The sequence below is a fragment of the Mus pahari genome, chromosome X, assembly GCF_900095145.1.
Source record: "Mus pahari chromosome X, PAHARI_EIJ_v1.1, whole genome shotgun sequence".
Lineage (NCBI taxonomy): Eukaryota > Metazoa > Chordata > Mammalia > Rodentia > Muridae > Mus > Mus pahari.
The window spans coordinates 115,772,581-115,792,399 of record NC_034613.1 but is presented as its reverse complement, the minus strand read 5'-3'; the positions used below and the strand labels follow the sequence as shown (position 1 = coordinate 115,792,399).

The 19,819-nt window shown below is 42.1% G+C and overlaps 1 pseudogene; it reads right to left on the bottom strand.

The window, feature by feature from the left end:
• Positions 1-1,194: 1,194 nt before the first annotated feature.
• LOC110314496 lies at positions 1,195-1,894 on the bottom strand (annotated as a pseudogene).
• Positions 1,895-19,819: the final 17,925 nt, after the last annotated feature.

The window sequence follows — 19,819 nt, the reverse complement described above, 5'->3', positions numbered from 1 at the left end:
AGGAAGGAAGCAAAATCAAATACTTGGAGAAGAAAGCGGTTCACAAGGTAATTGGAAAGCAGACAGAAACCTCACCTCACCCCAGGCTAGCAGCGGCTGACCCCACTTTCCCCACATACAAACACATGCACATTTGCACATGCACATACTGCTGTGCTCAATTATTCCAGAAGAAGAGCTACCAGAGGAGAGATTGCTTGTTAGCTGAGGAACTTGGCAGATGTGCCCTCCAGCTCTGCTTTTGAAAGAAGCCCGAGTGTTGGGGGCTGGGTGACCTGCAGAACTCCTGGGGCTCAGAGAACACCTCCTATGAGGACAGATGCTGAGAAAACCATCAGCTGCTCAGCAGGACTGGCTCATTCAAGACACTATGAGGATAGCTTTGTAGGAAGCCTGGTGCATTTCTATCTCTGTACCCTAAGTCAGGCTCAATAGGCATAAGGGGAAGAAGTCCTAATCTTTCTTGACTCTGCTCATCCTGCTTGGTCCCCACCAACTCTGCATCCTTTCTGTATAAAAGTGCACACTTTAGTGATCCCCAGTTCTTGAAGAATAAGATAGCTTAACATTAAACCCTTCCCATGTTTCTCTTTCTGTGGCTCATCATTTTGTGTTTGGATTCTGTATATTACACACTATTAAACACCTTTACAGCTGACATTCTCTTTGGAGCTCTAACTTTCATAGGCACATTGTTTCATTTAAGCGGGTTAGTTTCCTCGTCTGAGAAATGAAGACGATGCCGTTCTACCTCCTAAAAGGTTTTGAGGAGGTGATGAGAGACAATTCTGAAGGTCCTGGTCAAGCACACAGGATACTACAATGTGTCAGGAGACTCCCTTGTTTTGCCACCAACCAGGAAGCTTCTTATCTGCCTGCTAAGAGAGTTCCCTTCCAAATGCCAAGCAGAGTACAGACTTGCCACAGAATCATGTTGCGCAATATAAATATTTGCCTAGCATCATAGAATTTTAGGATATATATGACTGTCATGTGTTTATTTTATAATCCAAGCCTTAGACTAGGTCTTTCCCATCTTCCTAAGAACACCATCAGGTGACATCAAATGAAGACAATGACACTCATTTTTATTTGGTGCAATTTATTTATTTAGTGCAATTTATATTTATTAGCAAATCCTACTGGCATGTGCCACTACAACCAACACAACTTATATAATTTAGTGCAATTGCATTAAGATATCAAATTGACCTCCTCCAGCTGGTCCACGTCCACCAAATCCACCACATAGATGATGCTATCTGTGCAGCAGCTAAAGGACTTCCACAGCGGCCACAGCTTCTACAGTGGTTGTAGCTTCTCCTGGCCGCTCACTTCCCAGAAGTGGCAGCTGAAGTCCTCGTCAGTGCTGTTGCACAGTTTGATCTTCTCGGTGTTGAAGCTGGTGGACACTGTGTTCACGAACACGTTGAAATTGAGCCGGTACAGCACCTTGGTCTGCCAGCTGAGTCCAAGCCCAGCATAACATTGTGCAGAGACTGGAAGGCCGAGATGTTGGAGGAGATGTTGTCCATGGCTCCTCACTGCTGCACTATACTGATGGTAGTGGAGAGGGCGATGACTACTCCTTTCATTCTGGAGCTGTGGAAACTGAGTAATTTTATGTCACAGGGCAGGCCCCTGTTGCAATTTCATTTGTCCTGCTCTGGAGGTGGTGGTTTGGGGCCATCCAGAGGACTGCCTCAGACCATGAAGCAGCTGGAAGGCTTCTGTGATTCTGGACTAGGCTGGGAATGGCCTGAAAGACACCACTTTCCAGGTGTGTGTGTGCGTGTGTGTGTGTGTGTGTGTGTGTGTGTGTGTGGTTTTGTTGAGAAATGCTTTTCAGCCTGGGATGAGACCTCTTCTAGATGGCTTAGGCCCTGTCCATGTGCAGATCATTCTCCCGTAAAGAGACCAATAAAACAAAGAAAAGACCCCCCAAATATATATATATATATATATTTGAGCCAAGGCACTGATTAATAACAAGGAGGTGAGTAAGGGTAATTACTAAGATCAAGATGCATAGGAGAGGTTAATAAAAAGGACAATAGCAAGTGCTGGACCTGTTTAGTCTTTTCTTATTCATTCCAAACTATGACACTCAGTCATTATGAGCATACCAAAGAAAAGTTAAATGGGACCAAGTCCTTCCAGCATCAGATAGCTTGTCCAAAACAAGTGAAATGATCAGAGAGCCAAAGGACTGGCTGGTGCCCTTGAAGCCACTTTCTTCACTTTATGCCAAGGCCTGGAAACCTACAGTGATTCATTAAAGACCAGAAACAGTGAAGGGCAATGGCATCAGTGAAACTCAGATCTTGGACCAGTGTTTATTTTACTCCCGAAACGCTGGCTTTATTATAATCCCCAAGTTTGGGAGAACAAAGGCTGTTTCTCCTTATTTTATAGCAAAGGATCTGAGACTCAGGGAGAATTTTCTATTACTAGCCACACATATTTGTGGCATGGCTAGGAATCTAAGTTAATGCTCCTAACATGTTAACGCTCCTAACAATGCCCTGTGGTTAATGGCAATGTAGCTGGAGTGAGAAAAATCTGGGTCCAAATCACAACTTCATGTGAGACCTGGAGGGCGATGCTTACCACATCGCAGCTCAAATTTCTTAACTATAACCCAGGAAAAGGTTGACGTCCCAGAGCCAAGGTGAGCACCAGGTGAAACAGATGTAAAGTCCCTATCATGATTATAGTCACACTGTAACTACTCTATTCCACAATTCAATGGGCATTTCTTTCACTCTGCTCTTTCCTATCCCCAGTGCTTCTCTCCAGGAGGAATCCACAAGGTGAGGAGGAGCAGGAAGAGGGGAAATTGGTTACAAAAGCTGATCCATAAACTGCAACACACCACTGGCAGTGTTCCCTTATTATCATCTGGTGCTAGACCCCTTCCCTCCCTCGCTTAATCTACCAAGGACATTGGGCAAAAGAGTATCCAGAGTGGACTGGCACTCCCTGTGCCATTTGTGTTCCTGGGCAGACAGCCTACAAAATATTTACAAATTTTTAAAAATCAGCAAATCCCAATCGTCTGACCTTGGAGGCAAAGACAGACAGAAAGACAACAGATGTAGAGCCAGGAGGACTGAGGGCCTTACAGCTTAGGAGCTGGGGGAGGAGGTGGAGAGAAAAACAAAGGCAAGGAGACACATGTACATAAAGGTGGATGCTTACCACAGTACTGAGTTTGTCTTCCTGCAGAAAGACAGGTGACCACTTGTAGTAGGGCATTTCTCTTAGTACAACTAAAAATCAAGGTCATTGTCAAGTTCTTACACTGGTTCAGTGAGAATCCTAACCAGAGCACTTGACTCAGAAGAAATAAAAAGAAAAAATGAGAAGCAACTGCTCTTTCTAGAAGCTTTTGCCTTTGATGCCCCGTTGTATAGTTATCTGCTCCTTTCCAGTCTATACTGTTTTCCAAATTTGCAGGAAGTTGGCTTAGTTCTGTCTTGGAACCACAACTGAGTGTTATTCCCCAGATATAAAACAGACCAGGGCCAGACTGTAACTATGCACTACCTCCTTTGCCATGAATCACGGGCTCATGGATTGGTCTGCTTAAATTATGTCCTTGGGATGAGGGTTCATCCCATCACTTCTCTTTTTTGCCAATAAGTCCCTAGGGGGTTCTACCCCGAGAACCACTTTTGGGTCAGACTTGCTTAAACTGATGGACTCTCAGCAATAAAGACCGAGATTGGTCCTTCTTGAGACTCTTCAGTTTGGGGACATTTTCTTTCTTTCTTTTTTTTTCAATTTTTTATTAGATATTTTCTTAATCTGCATTTCAAATGCTACCCCAAAAGTCCCCTATACCCTCCCTGTCCTGTTCCCCTACCCACTCACTCCCACTTCTTGGCCCTGGTGTTCCCCTGTATGGGGCATATAAAGTTTGTAAGACCAAGGGCCTCTCTTCCCAATGATGGCCGATTAGGCCATCTTCTGCTACATATGCAGCTAGAGACACGAGCTCAGGGGGTACTGGTTAGTTCATACTGTTGTTCCACCTACAGGGTTGCAGACCCCTTCAGCTCCTTGGGTACTTTCTCTAGCTCCTCCATGGGGGGCCTTTTTCCCATCCAATAGGTGACTGTGAGCATCCACTTCTGTATTTGCCAGGCACTGGCATAGCCTCACATGAGACTGCTATATCAGGGTCCTTTCAGCAAAATCTGGCATATGCAATTGTGTCAAGGGGATACAAATTGGAAAGGAAGAAGTCAAAATATCACTATTTGCAGATGATATGATAGTATATATAAGTGGCCCTAAAAATTCCACCAGAAAACTCCTAAACCTGATAAACAGCTTCAGTGCAGAAGCTGGATATAAAATTAACTCAAACAAATCAGTGGCCTTTCTCTACACAAAGGATAAACAGGCTGAGAAAGAAATTAGGGAAACAACACCCTTTACAATAGTCACAAATAATATAAAATACCTTGGTGGGACTCTAACTCAGGAAGTGAAAGATCTGTATGATAAGAACTTCAAGTCTCTGGGGACATTTTCTTTGTCCCTATATAAAGAGGATAGTTTCCTTAATGATATATCACGTTTACTGGCTGTGAGGCTCATGGCTTGCGAGCCTGGGCATGCGCGAGTGAGCACACACACACACACACACACACACACACACACACACACACCCATTCACCCCAGGGAAATCTCCAGGCAAGTATAGCACTGGCTCTTTTAGGAAGGCAGATAAAGTTTCCCCCTTCTCTAGAGCGACTGAAGATGCTGTTCTCACTGAAAGGGGACTGTCAGATAGACAGCCTACTGGCTAGGCCTCTTGACTCATGTTCTCAGTACAAAGATGGAAAGATTGGGAACATGAGAACGCAGAGCTCACATTCTGAGGAGACACATACAGGATGTAGAGGGTCCTTAAAGGTCTTTAGCTAAAGCATCTTGTTTCATTTCAGGGGCTCTTCAACAGAGACCCTTCCCCTAGAGAGATGAACTGAATCCAAGAATATATCCAAATAGACAGGTTCTTTAGCCTCCCCAAACACATGTGTTAGAACCTTCATTGTCTAAGAAGAAAACGTTTGGAGGTGGCATTCATGAGTAGAAAAATAGCACTATAAAAAGACTGCTGGTGTGAACTCAGTATTTCTTGCTCTTCTGCTTTCTTCTATGGGAAGAACTAATAGTCTTTTATGGAGAATGCAACAGCAAGGCGACACCTGAGAGCTGAAGACTGAACCCAGCTGCACCTGAACTTGAACTCTCTAGTTTGAAAACTGTGAGAACGTTTTCTGGTTTTCCCCCAGTCTGTGGTAGTTTCTTCCCTGTTCCGGCAGCACAACATATACTAAGCTACCAGGTGCTTGGTTGGCTTCATGGCCCCCGCCTCTACTACTCCCTGCTCACAACCACTTGCTGCTGGAAGGACAGAGGTACAAGAGAAGAAAGCAAACACTTGCTGAGTAAACACTTGGCACCAGATACTGTCTTGAATATTTTCCTATATTGTATCTTATCTGTTCTTTTCCTTCCTTCCTCCTTTCTGTCCTGCCTTCTTCCATGATTACAATTATTAAAATTCTGGTAGAGTCACACTATTACTATTGGTTCATTGATAGCCCATTTCATTTGATTTTATTTCTAGTTATTCTTCAGTTTTATTTCCCTCTTAATCATTGTTCCTATTTACACTGACTTTCTGGAGGATACTGTTGTCTATCTGGATTGCATAAGTAGTATTATTCAGAGTATCTCTTACTGTTTGTTTTAGTAATATAAGAATTATAGAGCTAATTCTACCGATATGTGTGGATTTAATGTGTTTGTTTGAACTATGGCATTGCACACCATGTTGAATTTTACTCATCTTTTCTCTTGTTTGTGGATATTTAGGTTGATTCCAATCTACCTCATATAACATTACAAAAATCATTGTCATGCAAGCCACTTAGTGTAATCTGAATTTATTTCTTATTGTGTATAACCAGAAATAGAATTGATGTATCATAGGTTAGATAAAAATTCAAATTCCCCCAAAACTTCCAAATTTCACTCCAAAATGGTTGCATGTTTTTGCACAATCCTTAGAGATGTGAGGATCCCAATTCCCTTATTATGTTGCCAAAATTACATTATTCTTTTTAAATATTTCTGCAGTCTGATGTGTATGAAATAACATCTTGGAGCTACTTTAATTCATCTCTTCCTGCTTATGAAAGGGAATGGCTTATTCTGTTTATTCGGACTCCCCCCTTTTAAGTTGTTTGTATTTTTGTTGCTTTCTTTATCCATTTTCCTTTTTCTTGCCCATTTATTTCCTCAGTGGAGCAGAGATATTTACTTTTAATGGACTATAGTAAAAAAAATTCATCCCTTTCTCCTTAATGGGTTGTGCCTTCCACATTAAGGAAAACCTCCAAACCTTAACAGAAAAGAAATTCACGTACATTTTCTGCTAATAATTGTACACTTTTGCCTTTCATGTTAAAGTCTTCATTATTTCTAGTGTTTATTTTACATCTAGCAAGTGATAAGCATTTAGCCTTATCTTATCGATGTAATAAACACATTTTTCCAATATCATACACTATATGCAGCACAGGCCTTCCCTATGCCTCACAAACTATAAACAGTAAGGTAAAACGTATTCCCTGAATGTCTACACTATTTAGATCCCTCAAGAGAGATTCTGATAGATTTGATAGTGCAGAACCTGTCTCCAGGAATGTATTAGGGATAATAAACATGGATACAAGAAAAGGATTTGAGATTATATAGTCACAAATTCACAAATAGGTGCAAATGAAAAAAGGAACTTGGAAGGTGGGAATGTCCGTTCCTATGTATCCTATGGATGGAGAGGCAGGCGGACTTCTGAGTTCGAGGGCAGCCTGGTCTACAAAGTGAGTTCTAGGACAGCCAGGGCTACACAGAGAAACCCTGTCTCAAAAAACCAAAAACCAAAACCCCAAAACCAAAAAAAAAAAAAAAAAAAAAAAAAAGGCTGGACGAAGGATATGAGGACATTGAGATTTTTGCTCTTGCTTACTCATCCAGTCCAGGTAGCATTATGCAATTAGCACTGAATGCAAGAGACCCCGCAACTCCTACATAGGCCATGATCTGCCTTTGCTGTGCGCCTAGGCTTTCCTTCCCTTCATAATGCTCCTCCTTCAGCCCCAGGGTACCAATTAAAAAGGAAGCGAGGTCAGTTTTCACTGCAGCCAGTCCACAAAAATCTTCCTGAGTCAGCTGTCTCCCTTTTTCAGAAACACAGATTGAAGTGAGGAGAATTATTTATGAAATAATAATAGGGATAACAGTAATTATTACATAATATGTGCATGGTTCTTCTAGAACCCACACTTTCTCTACAAATATGTTCTACCGGGTCAGCAGTGGGAGAGAAGAGAGTTAATTGAGGAAAATTGTGTGGACTAGATGCTTGGAGCTGTCAAAACAAAACAAAAGCCCAAATCCCTTGGGCTATGAAAACACAGGCCAGAAGTTCCAGAACAGTGCTGTCTCTCTTTTTCCACAGGAGTCCTTTTCTGTCTCAGGATGCTGCACCATGCCACAAAGGTATAACAACTTATATTCCAAACTTGGCCCTCCCAAGAGTCTGCATTGCCAAATACACTGCAATTATCCTCAGCAGGGCAGCCTGGGTTTAGTGTAGCCTGGGACCTGATTTTGCCCCTAGTAATCTCCTTCTGCTTTAGTCATTTGAGACTCTGGAGGGGTAGGGGACAAGAGAGGAGAAAAAGAAGTCGGGGTATAAAGCAAACAGAACTAATCAAAACCAACCAACAAAAACAAGCTCAAGCTCCCAGCTTCTTAATACTCTCAGGGCCCACTCTTCACCATGGCAACCAGTAAGCCTCCAGGCTTCCTCAGTCTTCAACTCAGTTGACAGTGAAGAGCAGAGGCTGGCTGTTCTGCCTTTCCTGGGATGATTTCAATACTTGGTTAAAATTAAGCCAGTTCTGGGAATATATGAAAACTGGAAGGAGAAACACTAGAGAGAACAAAGGGAAGACTGAGGTAAGGAATGGCAGGCTTCTGTCTGGCAGCATCTCCAAGGAATTATCTTGGGAAGGTGCTGAGGGTTTCCAATGGTAGCTTGTATCAAAATTCAATAGTCTTGGTGATGAAGATGAACCCTGACCATTTTTCTTCCCTAAACCTCCAAAGAAAGATTCTACAGCCAAAGAGAAGTGCTGCACCAAGTGTGGTGGCCACTCAGCTCTTTGTAGCACATACAGCCACTTGCTCCTTCTTCCAAAACAAGACGAGGAAATAGAGAGAAGAAGAAGAAGAAGAAGAAGAAGAAGAAGAAGAAGAAGAAGAAGAAGAAGAAGAAGAAGAAGAAGAAGAAGAAGAAGAAGAAGAAGAAGAAGAAGAAGAAGAAGAAGAAGAAGAAGAAGAAGAAGAAAAAGAAGAAGAAATAATGAAGAAGCATTCCCCTGGAAATATTCATGACAACTTAGTTTCTCTGACCTTCAACAACATTCCCAAAGGCACTACTGCCACAGCCCTTATGTGCACCATTATAGAGCACTGAATTTCATGGACTGATAAGCATGTGCCATGGTGAACAGTCTTCAAGGCAGTGGTCCTCAGCAACTTGTGTCGTGGTGACTCCCAACCATACAATTATTTCATCACTACTTCATGATGGTAATTTTGCTACTGTTATGAATCACAATGCAAATATCGAATATGCCACCTCTGTGAAAAGATCATTAAACCCTCAAAGGGATATCAACCCACAGGTGGAGAACCACCTCTTTAAGGGGATGTCACAGGCTGTATTATTCTTACTGGCTACTGCTTAGGTAACCTCCTGGCCTAAGAGATTGGGGCTGAAACTAGGCATGGGGCAAGAGATTCATTGAGTCACACTATGACCTGGCCTTTGACTTATAAATCAGACATGAAGCTAATACTTGGGTCACTCCCATTGGTCCTATACTGAAGAGGTATGGTCAAATTCCTAATGTTCCCAAACCTGATTCATTAACAAGGAAGGCTGTAAGTTAAGGAAGAAAACCTCAGAGGTAGGAGCCTAGAAGGTTTGTTCATGTTCACAGCTAATAAAGGTCACTTGCTTATTTTATTTTATTTTATTTGGTTTGGTTTTTCGAGACAAGGTTTCTCTGTATAGTTCTGGCTGTCCTGGAACTCACTTTGTAGACCAGGCTGGCTTCGAACTCAGAAATCCGCCTGCCTTAGCCTTCCAAGTGTTGGGATTAAAGGCATGCGCCACCACGCCTGGCCTCATTTTATTTTCTTAATGGAGTTAATGTCCCCATTTACAAACGGACATAGCTTTTTCCTTAAGCATGCATCTTCCTTCCTCTGTGCCCCTCCCCCAGTGACTGACATAATCTACATACTATTCTCATAGCCTGAGTGAATACCTGAATCTAACAGTGTAGAAAAACAACAATCTCTTCAACCAGACACAACCTCTAGGACCTCAATAGTTTACATATATTACTTTCTAAGCATGTGTGAGATCTAGCTTTATTCCATCAAACACTTGTTGAGAGTTATTAGACTCTCTGCAAAGGCAAATGATTTGGCTAACCAATGTCTCTAGTACTCTAGGCATACAATAAATATTTAGTGAAGATTTTATTATTAAGTCTATTATATATATATATATATCAATTTACTGATCACTTTAAATAGCAACAGCATGTATATACTGAATCTTCCATTTATTGAGCAATTACTATGTGTCAGGACATATGTACATTCCAATGCAACACTTATAGCAATACTGAGAGGTAGAAAGCATTAGTTTTATTCCACAGATAAAAATAATGAGACTCAAGGCTAGCAAGTATTTTTCCCAACTCAGTATGACTAATAAATGACAGACCCTGGTACCAAACTCTTTAGACTCTAACGCTTCCCTCTGCTGCAGCTCTGGTGATAGGGAGGTGCCATTGATAATAAAGTCAGTAACTGGAAACTTGACATGATAATTACCTTAGCACAGACAGTTCCTCAGCCTCATTCTTTGCTCTAAACTCTAGCAAACCAGTCTGAGTCTGGCCAAAGGGTCTCAGATGAGAACTTGGAGGTTGTTGAATGCACATTTCTATCTATAAATATAAACACAAGGACCACATCTAAGTTTTACACACACACACACACACACACACACACACACACACACACACACACACACCCCTCCTATCAAATAGTCCAGCAGTCTTCTGTCACCCCATCCCATAAGATGCAGTGTGTCTCTGCTTCCCCTACCGTCAAGGGAATCTGCTCTGAAACACTAACATTCCTGGGCTTCCTTTGCTGAACTATTCATTTTTGTTGCCTGGGTATAACCAAGTCTTTCTCATTAAAAGCCCTGAGTAGGGAAGACCAATTCTGTCTAGGTCCAGTCACACAGCTAGTCAAAGAGAAAGCCTACTAGGAAGACAGATGGTGGCAGGGCTAGCAGCTGCCTCCTAAGCAAGAAAGGAAGGCTTAAGGAACCTCTGGAAGATGGCAGGCACAAAATGACTGTGTAGTGACCATGGTACTGGTTGGAGCGGAGATTATTCTCTAGTACTCTGGTCCAAACTGAAAGGCGTGCTCTCACCATGGACTCACAGTCCCAGAGTCAGGCACACTCACAGTTTAAAGCAGCAGCTAGTGCTGGGCCCCGGTGAACACTCAGAAATGCTGGATGCTCATCTGAGGCCACAGGCCCTTGATCCTTAGAGCTTCACCTTTCAAGGTACTCTCAGTTGTCTCTGCAGAGGGAACATGACATTCTCTTGCAAGTTGCCTGAGGCAGCCCTTCAGAAAGGATGCAGCCTTGGGAATTCTGCATGGGGACCAGTGCTCCCATTTCTCACCAGACTGCAGACAAGAAACTGAGCATTCTTTCAGGGGCCAAGAATGCTGAGTAGGCAAGCTAGGATGTACAGCAAGCAGAATACTGTCCCCTGCCCTCAGGTATTTACCTGGCCAGCGGGGGCTGTGGGTCTCCTCTTTTCTCCTTTCCAAGACTTTGGTTTTACTCTTTTCTGTGCTTCTGGGTATGATATAAGAATTCCCTTTAAACCCTGGAACCTATAGAGAAGGGGCCAGCACTGGCTGCTTTCTACCTGTACTTTTTCTTTGCGTCTCTTGCTTGCTTGTTTTATCCCCTTTCAACCCATTATTACACTTTTTATGTGTATGTGTGTGGTGTATGCTTGTCTGTGTATGTGGGGGTGGGGTGCACATGTGGAGGCCAGAAGTGACCTCTAATGCTCTCTGTCTTACTCTCTAGAGACAAGGTCTCACACTGAACCTAGAAATTTTATTTGCTATGCCAGCAGCCAGTCAAACACAATATCCCCTTCTTTCCACAGCCCAGTGTTGCGCTTACAGAAATGTGCAGCTATGCCACACTTTTTAATGGAGGTGCTGTGGACCTGAAGTCAGACTTTCATGCTTGTGATGCTAAGCCCTGTAACTCACTGAACAATCTTCCCAGACCCATTGATGGTTTTGTGCATGTAGGATGGATCCCCAGGTAGGGCAGTCTCTGGATGGCCTTTCCTTCAGTCCTCTTGAGCCTTCTTTAATCTTTGTGTCTACTTGAAAGTTTGGGATTTTTTTCCCCCATACAAGGTCCAACAATCCTGGTTTTATTAGTATCTGCTTAGTTTTATAGTAATATCGAAAATTGTTTCCATGAAAATCCCTTAGTCTTCAACAAACCAAAATGTTTGTTGATCCAAGTTTTCTAGGGAAGTGCTCACCTTACTTTATCTTACAAAGGAAGGTGTTACAAAATTTTCTCCAATCTCCCCATCCATGACGTGCTCCTGGATTGTTAAACGTGTCTTCCAATTCCTCTGAAAGGAGGCACAAAAGCTTCTCCATTACAAATGTAATTTCTCCATTGTCTTCCTAGGCAAGCAACTTATCAAAAAGTAGCTAGACAACAGCCAGTAGGTCTCACCCTAACACATGTGTTGGAGATGGAAACACCAGTACTTCACCAAGGGCTACATACACCCTGATGATAGAAACTAAAGCAGAAAGAAACCATCTGCTGTCAGATTCACAAGGTAATAGAAGACATAGAGCATCCCCACGGTAACCAGCCTCCAAAGGACCCCAGCACTTACTTTCTATAGGAGATGTCCAGAAACAAGGTAGGTCTTACTTTCTTGTTTTTCTCTTCACAAGAGATGTTGATTTGATCTTCCCTCATTTATGCTTCATGATCCAGGAACAATTTAGTATCTTTTAGTTCTACCCCTTCACTATCTTTTACAAACCTTTCCTTCTGCCTCCTCATTTTCCTTTCCCCACTATGTCTCCTTTTTCTCTGTGTCCTCTCAATTTCTAGTCCTCTGTATCCTTAGCAATATTTCTATCTCTCTTCTGCCAGAGCCAAACCCTTACTCAGGATGCTTTATCAGCCATAATACCAATGGCCTAGTAAGTATTGGCGATTGCTCTAAGTGGTATTCCTTGTACTGCCCACCTTCTTGGTTCTGGTATCTTCTTACCTCTAAGCTACGGACACCTAGAGCAAAGCCATTTCAGATCACAGAGCAAATGAAAGGAAAGAAGGGCTCCAGAGCCGAGCGTCAGAATCATCATGTACCAAGTGACGTGTGTCTGACCCTGCTCTAGTGGTTAATATCTCTTAGTCCACTTAATATTTACACCTACCCTGATAGAGTGTTTTATTTTCTCACTTAACAAACAGGGGCAGAGAATGGGGTGTGGCAATGCATGCATTTAATCGCAGCACTTGGGAGGACAGGGCAGGAAGATCATGAGCCCAAGGCAGTCTGGAGTACAGAGAGTTCCAGGCCAGCATGGACTACATAGCAAGATCCTGTCTAAAAACAAAGCAAAACGAAGAAGACAAAACCGAGGGTACAGGAACTTGAGGTAGTTAAAATGCCTGTAAAAGGCATTTTAATAATAATAAATAGAAGAACCAGGATTTGAACCCTAGCAGGCTACCCAAAGCCTGACCACTTTGTCTTCTTTCTGAAGATAGTTAAGGAGCCAAAAGTCCTGTCTGTTGGACCTGGATGTTTAGTTGTCATTTCTGAGCTTGTTTCTAGGAATAAGGATATTTATGAGTCAAAGAAAATGATGGCTATGGAAGTGCCATATAAAGTGTCTCACAGACAGAGGTCAACGTTGTAGGGACAGAATCTCCTCTACATAAGAAAGTTCTCAATTTAACAAACAGGGGTGATGTATTCTCCCAGAGATAGAATGGATCTGCTGGTACTGGGCTGTGGTCCTCCCTTTTCCCAGGGACTGTGGCTACCAGACCATGAGGACAAAGGGAACAGAGTTCACAGCACAGGGGAGGATGATGGAAATGATTCTGGGATCAACTGCAAGAGAGGCAGCTCAACTTTAATCCTGCTGAGTCAAGGGCAATATAGTTTTGGGGGAAGGAGTTAGGAATTTCCAGGGTAGGTATTTATCATTTTACAGCTTAGGGTACAGGATTTGCATGGAGAGACATTCCAAGAATCCAGGTGCTGGCTAGACAGGTTCTTGTGGGGGGGAAAAGGAAGCTAAACCTGTAATCTCCCCAAGGCAAGGTGACATTCCACAGGGAGAGGGTGCGGTTTCAGCCTCCCCTCAGCAAGGTCAGAGAAGGAGAAGCTCCAATGTTATTTCACACTGAGCTCAAGAGAGCTGTCAAGACAATAGTAGGCTGTGACCTGAATTAGCAAGGCCTAACACATTGGCCAGTGTTCTTAGGGTGGACTTTCTTTTTGTGTTTTGCTTTTAGACACAAGGTTTCATGTAGTCTAGGCTGGCTTCACACTCGTTATCTAGCTGAGGCAGCTCAGAACTCCTGATCCACCTGATTCTACCTCTCAAATGCTAGAATTACAGACCTATCCACCATACCTAGTAAGGTTGGGCTTTCTTAAAGCGGGGAAACTCAAAAGTTGCCCATAGCATGTACTTACTTGTCTCTCTGAGAAGGAAGCACATCACTACAGGTTGCTTACTTCTTGTTGCTAAAGAGCCTCTCTGCCCAATACTAAATTCCAAAACCATATTGAGGAGGTTTCTAGATAAATACACTGCCAAGACATTACTATCATCACTGTACTGAGACAATGGATGCCATAGCTGCAAAAAATGGTTATCCTGTTTAAGGAACTGGTTCAGAAGGATGAGAAGACAGCCTAGTAAGTAAGAGTGCTTGCCTGTACACACATGAGGACCTGATCTTGACTGTCCAGCACCCTCATACAAAGTCTGACATGACTGTGCATGCCTGTAACCCCAACATTGAGGTACTAAGACAGTGAATCCTTGACCTTTCTGGCCTAGTCAAAATAGTATGAGTCCAGTTCAGTGAGAAACCCTGTCTTCAGATAATAATAGATGATACCTGGTGTCCTCTTTTGTGTGTGTATGAGTATGTATGTGTTTATGTGTGTGTGTATATGTATGTGTGTTTATGTATATGTGTATATACACATATACAGACACATAAAAAAACCAGAAAACACACACACACACACACACACACACACACACACACACATACACACACACATATATATAATACTACCTTCTATATCTGTGAGGAAACACCATGTTCAAAGCATTTCAGTGGCGGTTTGCTTACGGTTTCAGAGGATGAGTCCACGATCATCATGATGGGGAGCATGGCAACAGGCAGACAAGCTTGACATCAGAACAGTAGCTGAAAGTTTACATCTGATCTGAAAGCACAAGGCAGAGAAAGAAGTTAATTGGCAATGGCACTGGCTTTTGAACCCTCAAATCCCAGTGTAACACCTCCTCCCATAAGGCCTCACCTCCTAATCCTTCCTAAACAGTTTTTAACAACTAGGAACTAAGCATTCAAATATGCAAGCATACGGGGTCATTCTCATTCAAACCACCACATACACAGAAGACAGGCAGAAGGCATGTGTGTGCACGTGTGCACAAGCACATGCATACACACACACACACACACAAACACACACACACACACAAACACATTATGTGTAAATGGGAAGAAAGTCAAGAAATTTGCAGGGAATTGATCCAATTCTTTTTTGTTGTTGTTGTTATTTCTCCTCTCTTACCTCAGCCCTGATTTTTTTTTTTTAAGAACAAGTTACTTCTTAAACAATGGAGGATGCATAATTTGACTGACTTGTGGCTCAATATAAAATACCTTCCTTGGCCCGTTCCTAAAAACTAGAAACTCAGGAAGGCCAGATTTCCTGAACTTGTGTTGTACCAAGAGGAGACTATGGCTATGAAGTACAGTACATAGCACAGGTATGCACATGCAAGTGTTCTGGAGAAGGAAACACTAGAAATGTCAAAGAGCATAAAGCAGACTAGTTTGAGCTTTTGCTGGGAGGGAACAATTACAAGAAACAGATAATGCAGAAACCAATACAGCAGAGGTGTCCTCTAACATCTTCACTAAATCCCTGGATCATCTTGAGCCTTTCACATACTAGCACATCTGTGGCCTTCAAAAACAAGGACTTGCATTTGGTCTTCAAGATCTGGCTATATCTTACTGGATTTTTGTATGAAGATTTGGAAGAGTGAAGGGAAGTCTAACCTTTCTCCCCATTCATCACCAAAACATTGTTTCAGCCATTAAACAAAAGCTAAAAGGCATGTCTAAATCACCTATGAGGACAAGTAATTTTACTGACATTTCTGATCATGGTTGGAGGTATAGCAAGGTACTAGGCAGTACTAAAGAGCACTAGTTGAAGAGAACTAGTATCATGGGCTTGGAGCTCTGTAGAGAAAAGAAGACTTTTAGAAGAACTTAATTGTATCCATGGTTTATCTTGTGGATGGGATGAAAGGATATCTTCACTGGGATTGAGACAACTTCATGACTAACCACAGCAGTTTGGTAAGGAATCAGGCATTGATTCTGACTACTGCTCCTTCATATTTTAAGCAAACATTAAGAATCCAGTTTATTATCACTTGACCTTGAATAGCTAGTCAAAGCCTTGCTGGCTTTATCTCTCCTGAGTCCACGGTAACTCGTTTGACCTTTGGAAAAAAAGGCATATTCCACAACCACATTCTGGGGAACCCAGGTTGGAAGGTGTAGTTCCTTTGTAGAGGAGCCTCCAAGGTGGCTTTAGATTCCTTCAAAAGTTGAATGCTGTCTCCACTCACCCTCTGCGACCACTGGAGATATACAGAAGAAGAATCAAACATTCTGTACTTCCTACTGCCTGATTTACTAAATGAAGAGGTTATAATTAACCCTTGCCAGGCATCAGAAAAATCCAGTTCATCTCTGGAAGATGATACTCTGAAACAGCTTGTTAGTACAGAGCAGTAGAGACGTAGTATAGAATGGAACATAGACAGCTATGAATTTCCTGACCACTAGCTACAGAGGAGATGCTTCATAAATCTCTTCTATTGTCTATCTTGATTTTTTTGTCATTTTGTAAATATTATATAGTTGTGTTTGGGGAAATCAAAGTGTGATAATAGTGGAAGTATAAGAAGATAAATAGACATGTATAGTATAGTGAGACTTTGCCTATCTGCAAAATGAGTCAAGGAAGAACTGATGATATAGCATGTCATATTGTAGCTGAATGCTGAGATGTATCAGACAATTGTTCTGTATTCCACCAACCTGGACCAAAGACTTCTTCACCCCTGATAATTTGAATACATTTAAATGCCTGAAACGTCTCTTATAATAACTATACTTCCTTTTTAGTATCTACAGGATAAAGCAATCCACTCAGGATAGTGGCTTAGGGAGTATACTTTGGAGGGTATCGTAAACCAAATTCTTGCCACAGGGTTCAATTAATGCAATTGCCATGAATGAAAAATCTCCAGGCACTGCCCACTTCAGTACTGATTAAAAGCTTCTTCAGGTGACGGGATCCTGGTATTTTGGTGGTGGTGAAATGTTTCTTGTTGTGGGTTTTGTTTGTCTGTGTGTGTGTGTGTGTTTATTATCTGTTTTGTTTTGTTAGCAGGGTCTTGGTATATTGCCAAAACTAGCCTCATACTCTCTATCCCAGGCTGACCTTAAACATACTAACCTCCTGCTTCTGTTTCCCAAGTGCTGAGAATGCAGGCATGCATGCCAATCCGAGGCTTATTTAGTTTTCTCTTCTGAGTGCTGCGGACTGCGTTTTTATTTTGAATTGATTCACAGCAAACATTTTGTTGGCATCAGAACCATTAAAAAAATCAGATAGCAAAAGGAAAAAAAGAAAATTCTCTCCCTCTAGTATACCTGTATAAGCTCCCCTGCACTCACTGCCAATTTCCTCCTGGGCACTTCTCCACCCTGCTAATATGTTCATCCCTACTCAGTGAGCCTTCTCAACAGTTTTCTTCTATTCCATTCTACCATTTCAGGGACCTAGAGATATACATGGAAACACATGGTCCCCCAAGTCCCCTGGCTTAACACAATACAGCTGAACAGATTTCCTTCCTCTGTGCCCCTGGTTGCCTGGAAATATCAAGACCTCAGCATCCTATTTGTCTCTCCTGATACCGGACCATAATTGAAGCTAGTTGTACTGGGTTTGCAGTTGCGAAAGAGCACCTGCCTTTGACTCAGCAGTGGGCACACTGCTGTGGAAAGTGAGGGGATTATAGAACACGTGGGATGTAATGCATGGTAGAAAGGCAATGTGAAGGTTACAGAAAGAAACTGACAATGGGGAGAGAAGAGAAGTCAGATTTCTCAGAGAAATACTCAGTGTCTAACAACAATGTTGCTGACATTGCAGGAGGTGGTGGCAGCAAAAGCTGATGTATGTGACCTGCTGAGGTTTGGAGTAGCCTGTTGTCTGATTAGCATCTCTGGTGATTTTTTTTTGAAGTGCTTGATCTTTATTAAAAATTTTCATTTGGAGCCATATATACTATAACTTTGCAAAATGAATAACCATTTCTAGTACAAAATGTGGCTCAATTTGGCATCTTACCTAGGGATTCTAATTATTCTGACTAAGTAACTGCAGCTAAAGGGGCTTCATAAGCACAGTATATATAGAAACCACAGCCAGAAATCAAAAGGTCTGCTCATCATAACCCAAATTCTTCACCTACAGCAAGGCACTCTTAGATGATAATTGCTAGCAGCAGGAGTATCACCTTTAGATTATGAAATAGGGGACTGTCTGCATATTAGTCTGCATGCACACACAATGAGCCAAACAAGAGTACAAGGCTGGGCTAATACAATGTTCACTCAATTAAATTTCTAATTCTTGGCACATAAGTTTTTTAGACTTAGCTCTATCTATAATAGTGGTAAAGCTACTGCAAATTCAACTTTGTACATAACTCCATGTAGTCACCCACCAAGCAAAGTTTTCCTTGACACCTACTCCTGCAGTATCAGCAACATCATGGTGAAAAAAAGAAAGGAAGAGAGACAGAAAAACTAAAAATGAAGATGGAAAGGGAGGGGGAACGAAAGGAACCACAACCCTGAGTTATGAGAAACCATTTAGAGAGGTCCCACAGTGAACAATGCTGCTATTCTCTCTCACCAAACTCTCTTAGGAGGAGAAAGTGTTTAGGGCTGATTACTAAAGACAGTATAAGCATTTTGGGAGCATTTGGGAGCATTTCTGGAGAGTGATGAGCTATGTCAGTTCTGGCAGGTATATTCCACAATAGATGGAAATGAAGTTCCCTACTGCTTACTGAAAAGCTGTTTGGTTTCTATGCCATTGCAATATGTAACCTGCTCAAATGCTAGGAGAGGTTCTCAGGCCTGGGCCTGATGATAAGTCATGCAGATACCCTCTTGGAAAGGAATTATATTATTAACCCACTAGAGTACAAACTACACAAGAGCACAGACTTCTGCTTTGTTCACTATCATATCTCTGGCACCTAGACCAGCTGCGGTATAATTTGCACTCGATACATCTTGGTTGAACATGTACATGAATCAACAGAAATGAAATCCACTTGATACAGTAAATATTTATTTTCCCACGTTCTGTTGCTTTTGTTATGTAAGGCTTCTCATTTTACATAGCCACAGATTATCAACAATGCCCAAACAACAGAAATAAAATATTCACAGGCATGGCCACACACAAAAACAAAATAAGCTCTGAGGAGAGTCATGACATGGCCTATCAACTCTGAATAAGGATGTGAAAGAGTTATGAAAGCCAAGAGATGAAGATAGTCAATGCAAGCTCTGTGTATATATTAACAAAATTTCTGCACAGCCAGTAAGTTGCCTTCACGTGACTAATGGAGTGAATGATGATCCTGAGGATGTAGCAGGAGAGAAACGATGTAAACCTCAGGGCTAGTCAATACATATGTTCTAGCTAGAGCACTGCCAAACAGTTATATCCTGGGCACTAAATACAGAAGCCAGCAACAAAGGCAGAGGTCGTTCCCTGATGCTGTTCTGGTGCTGAGAGCTGCCCTGTCTTAAGACTTAAGGAATCTCAGTTAACCTTTCCACGGTATTCCCAGAAGTTTGTAGTCCCAAGTTATTCCTATAAAATCTATGCCTAAAATAGTTCATTTAAAAGCAGGTCAAATCTTTGAAGCATCGAATTTGAGCCAGTCACTCTCCAACGACTGGGGAGAACTCCGAACATATCTAACACATACAGTTTTGTTCTTCCTTGCCCTTCCTGAGACTCCCTCCAGGCATCCCTGATCCTATACTCTGTATACTCTTTGCCCCATCTTCTAATATCTAGAGGGCTTAGGGGCCTCCTACCTCTACTGCCAATGCTCCCAAGCACCAAAAGTAGAGCTCCTACTTTCAAGTAAACTGTCACAC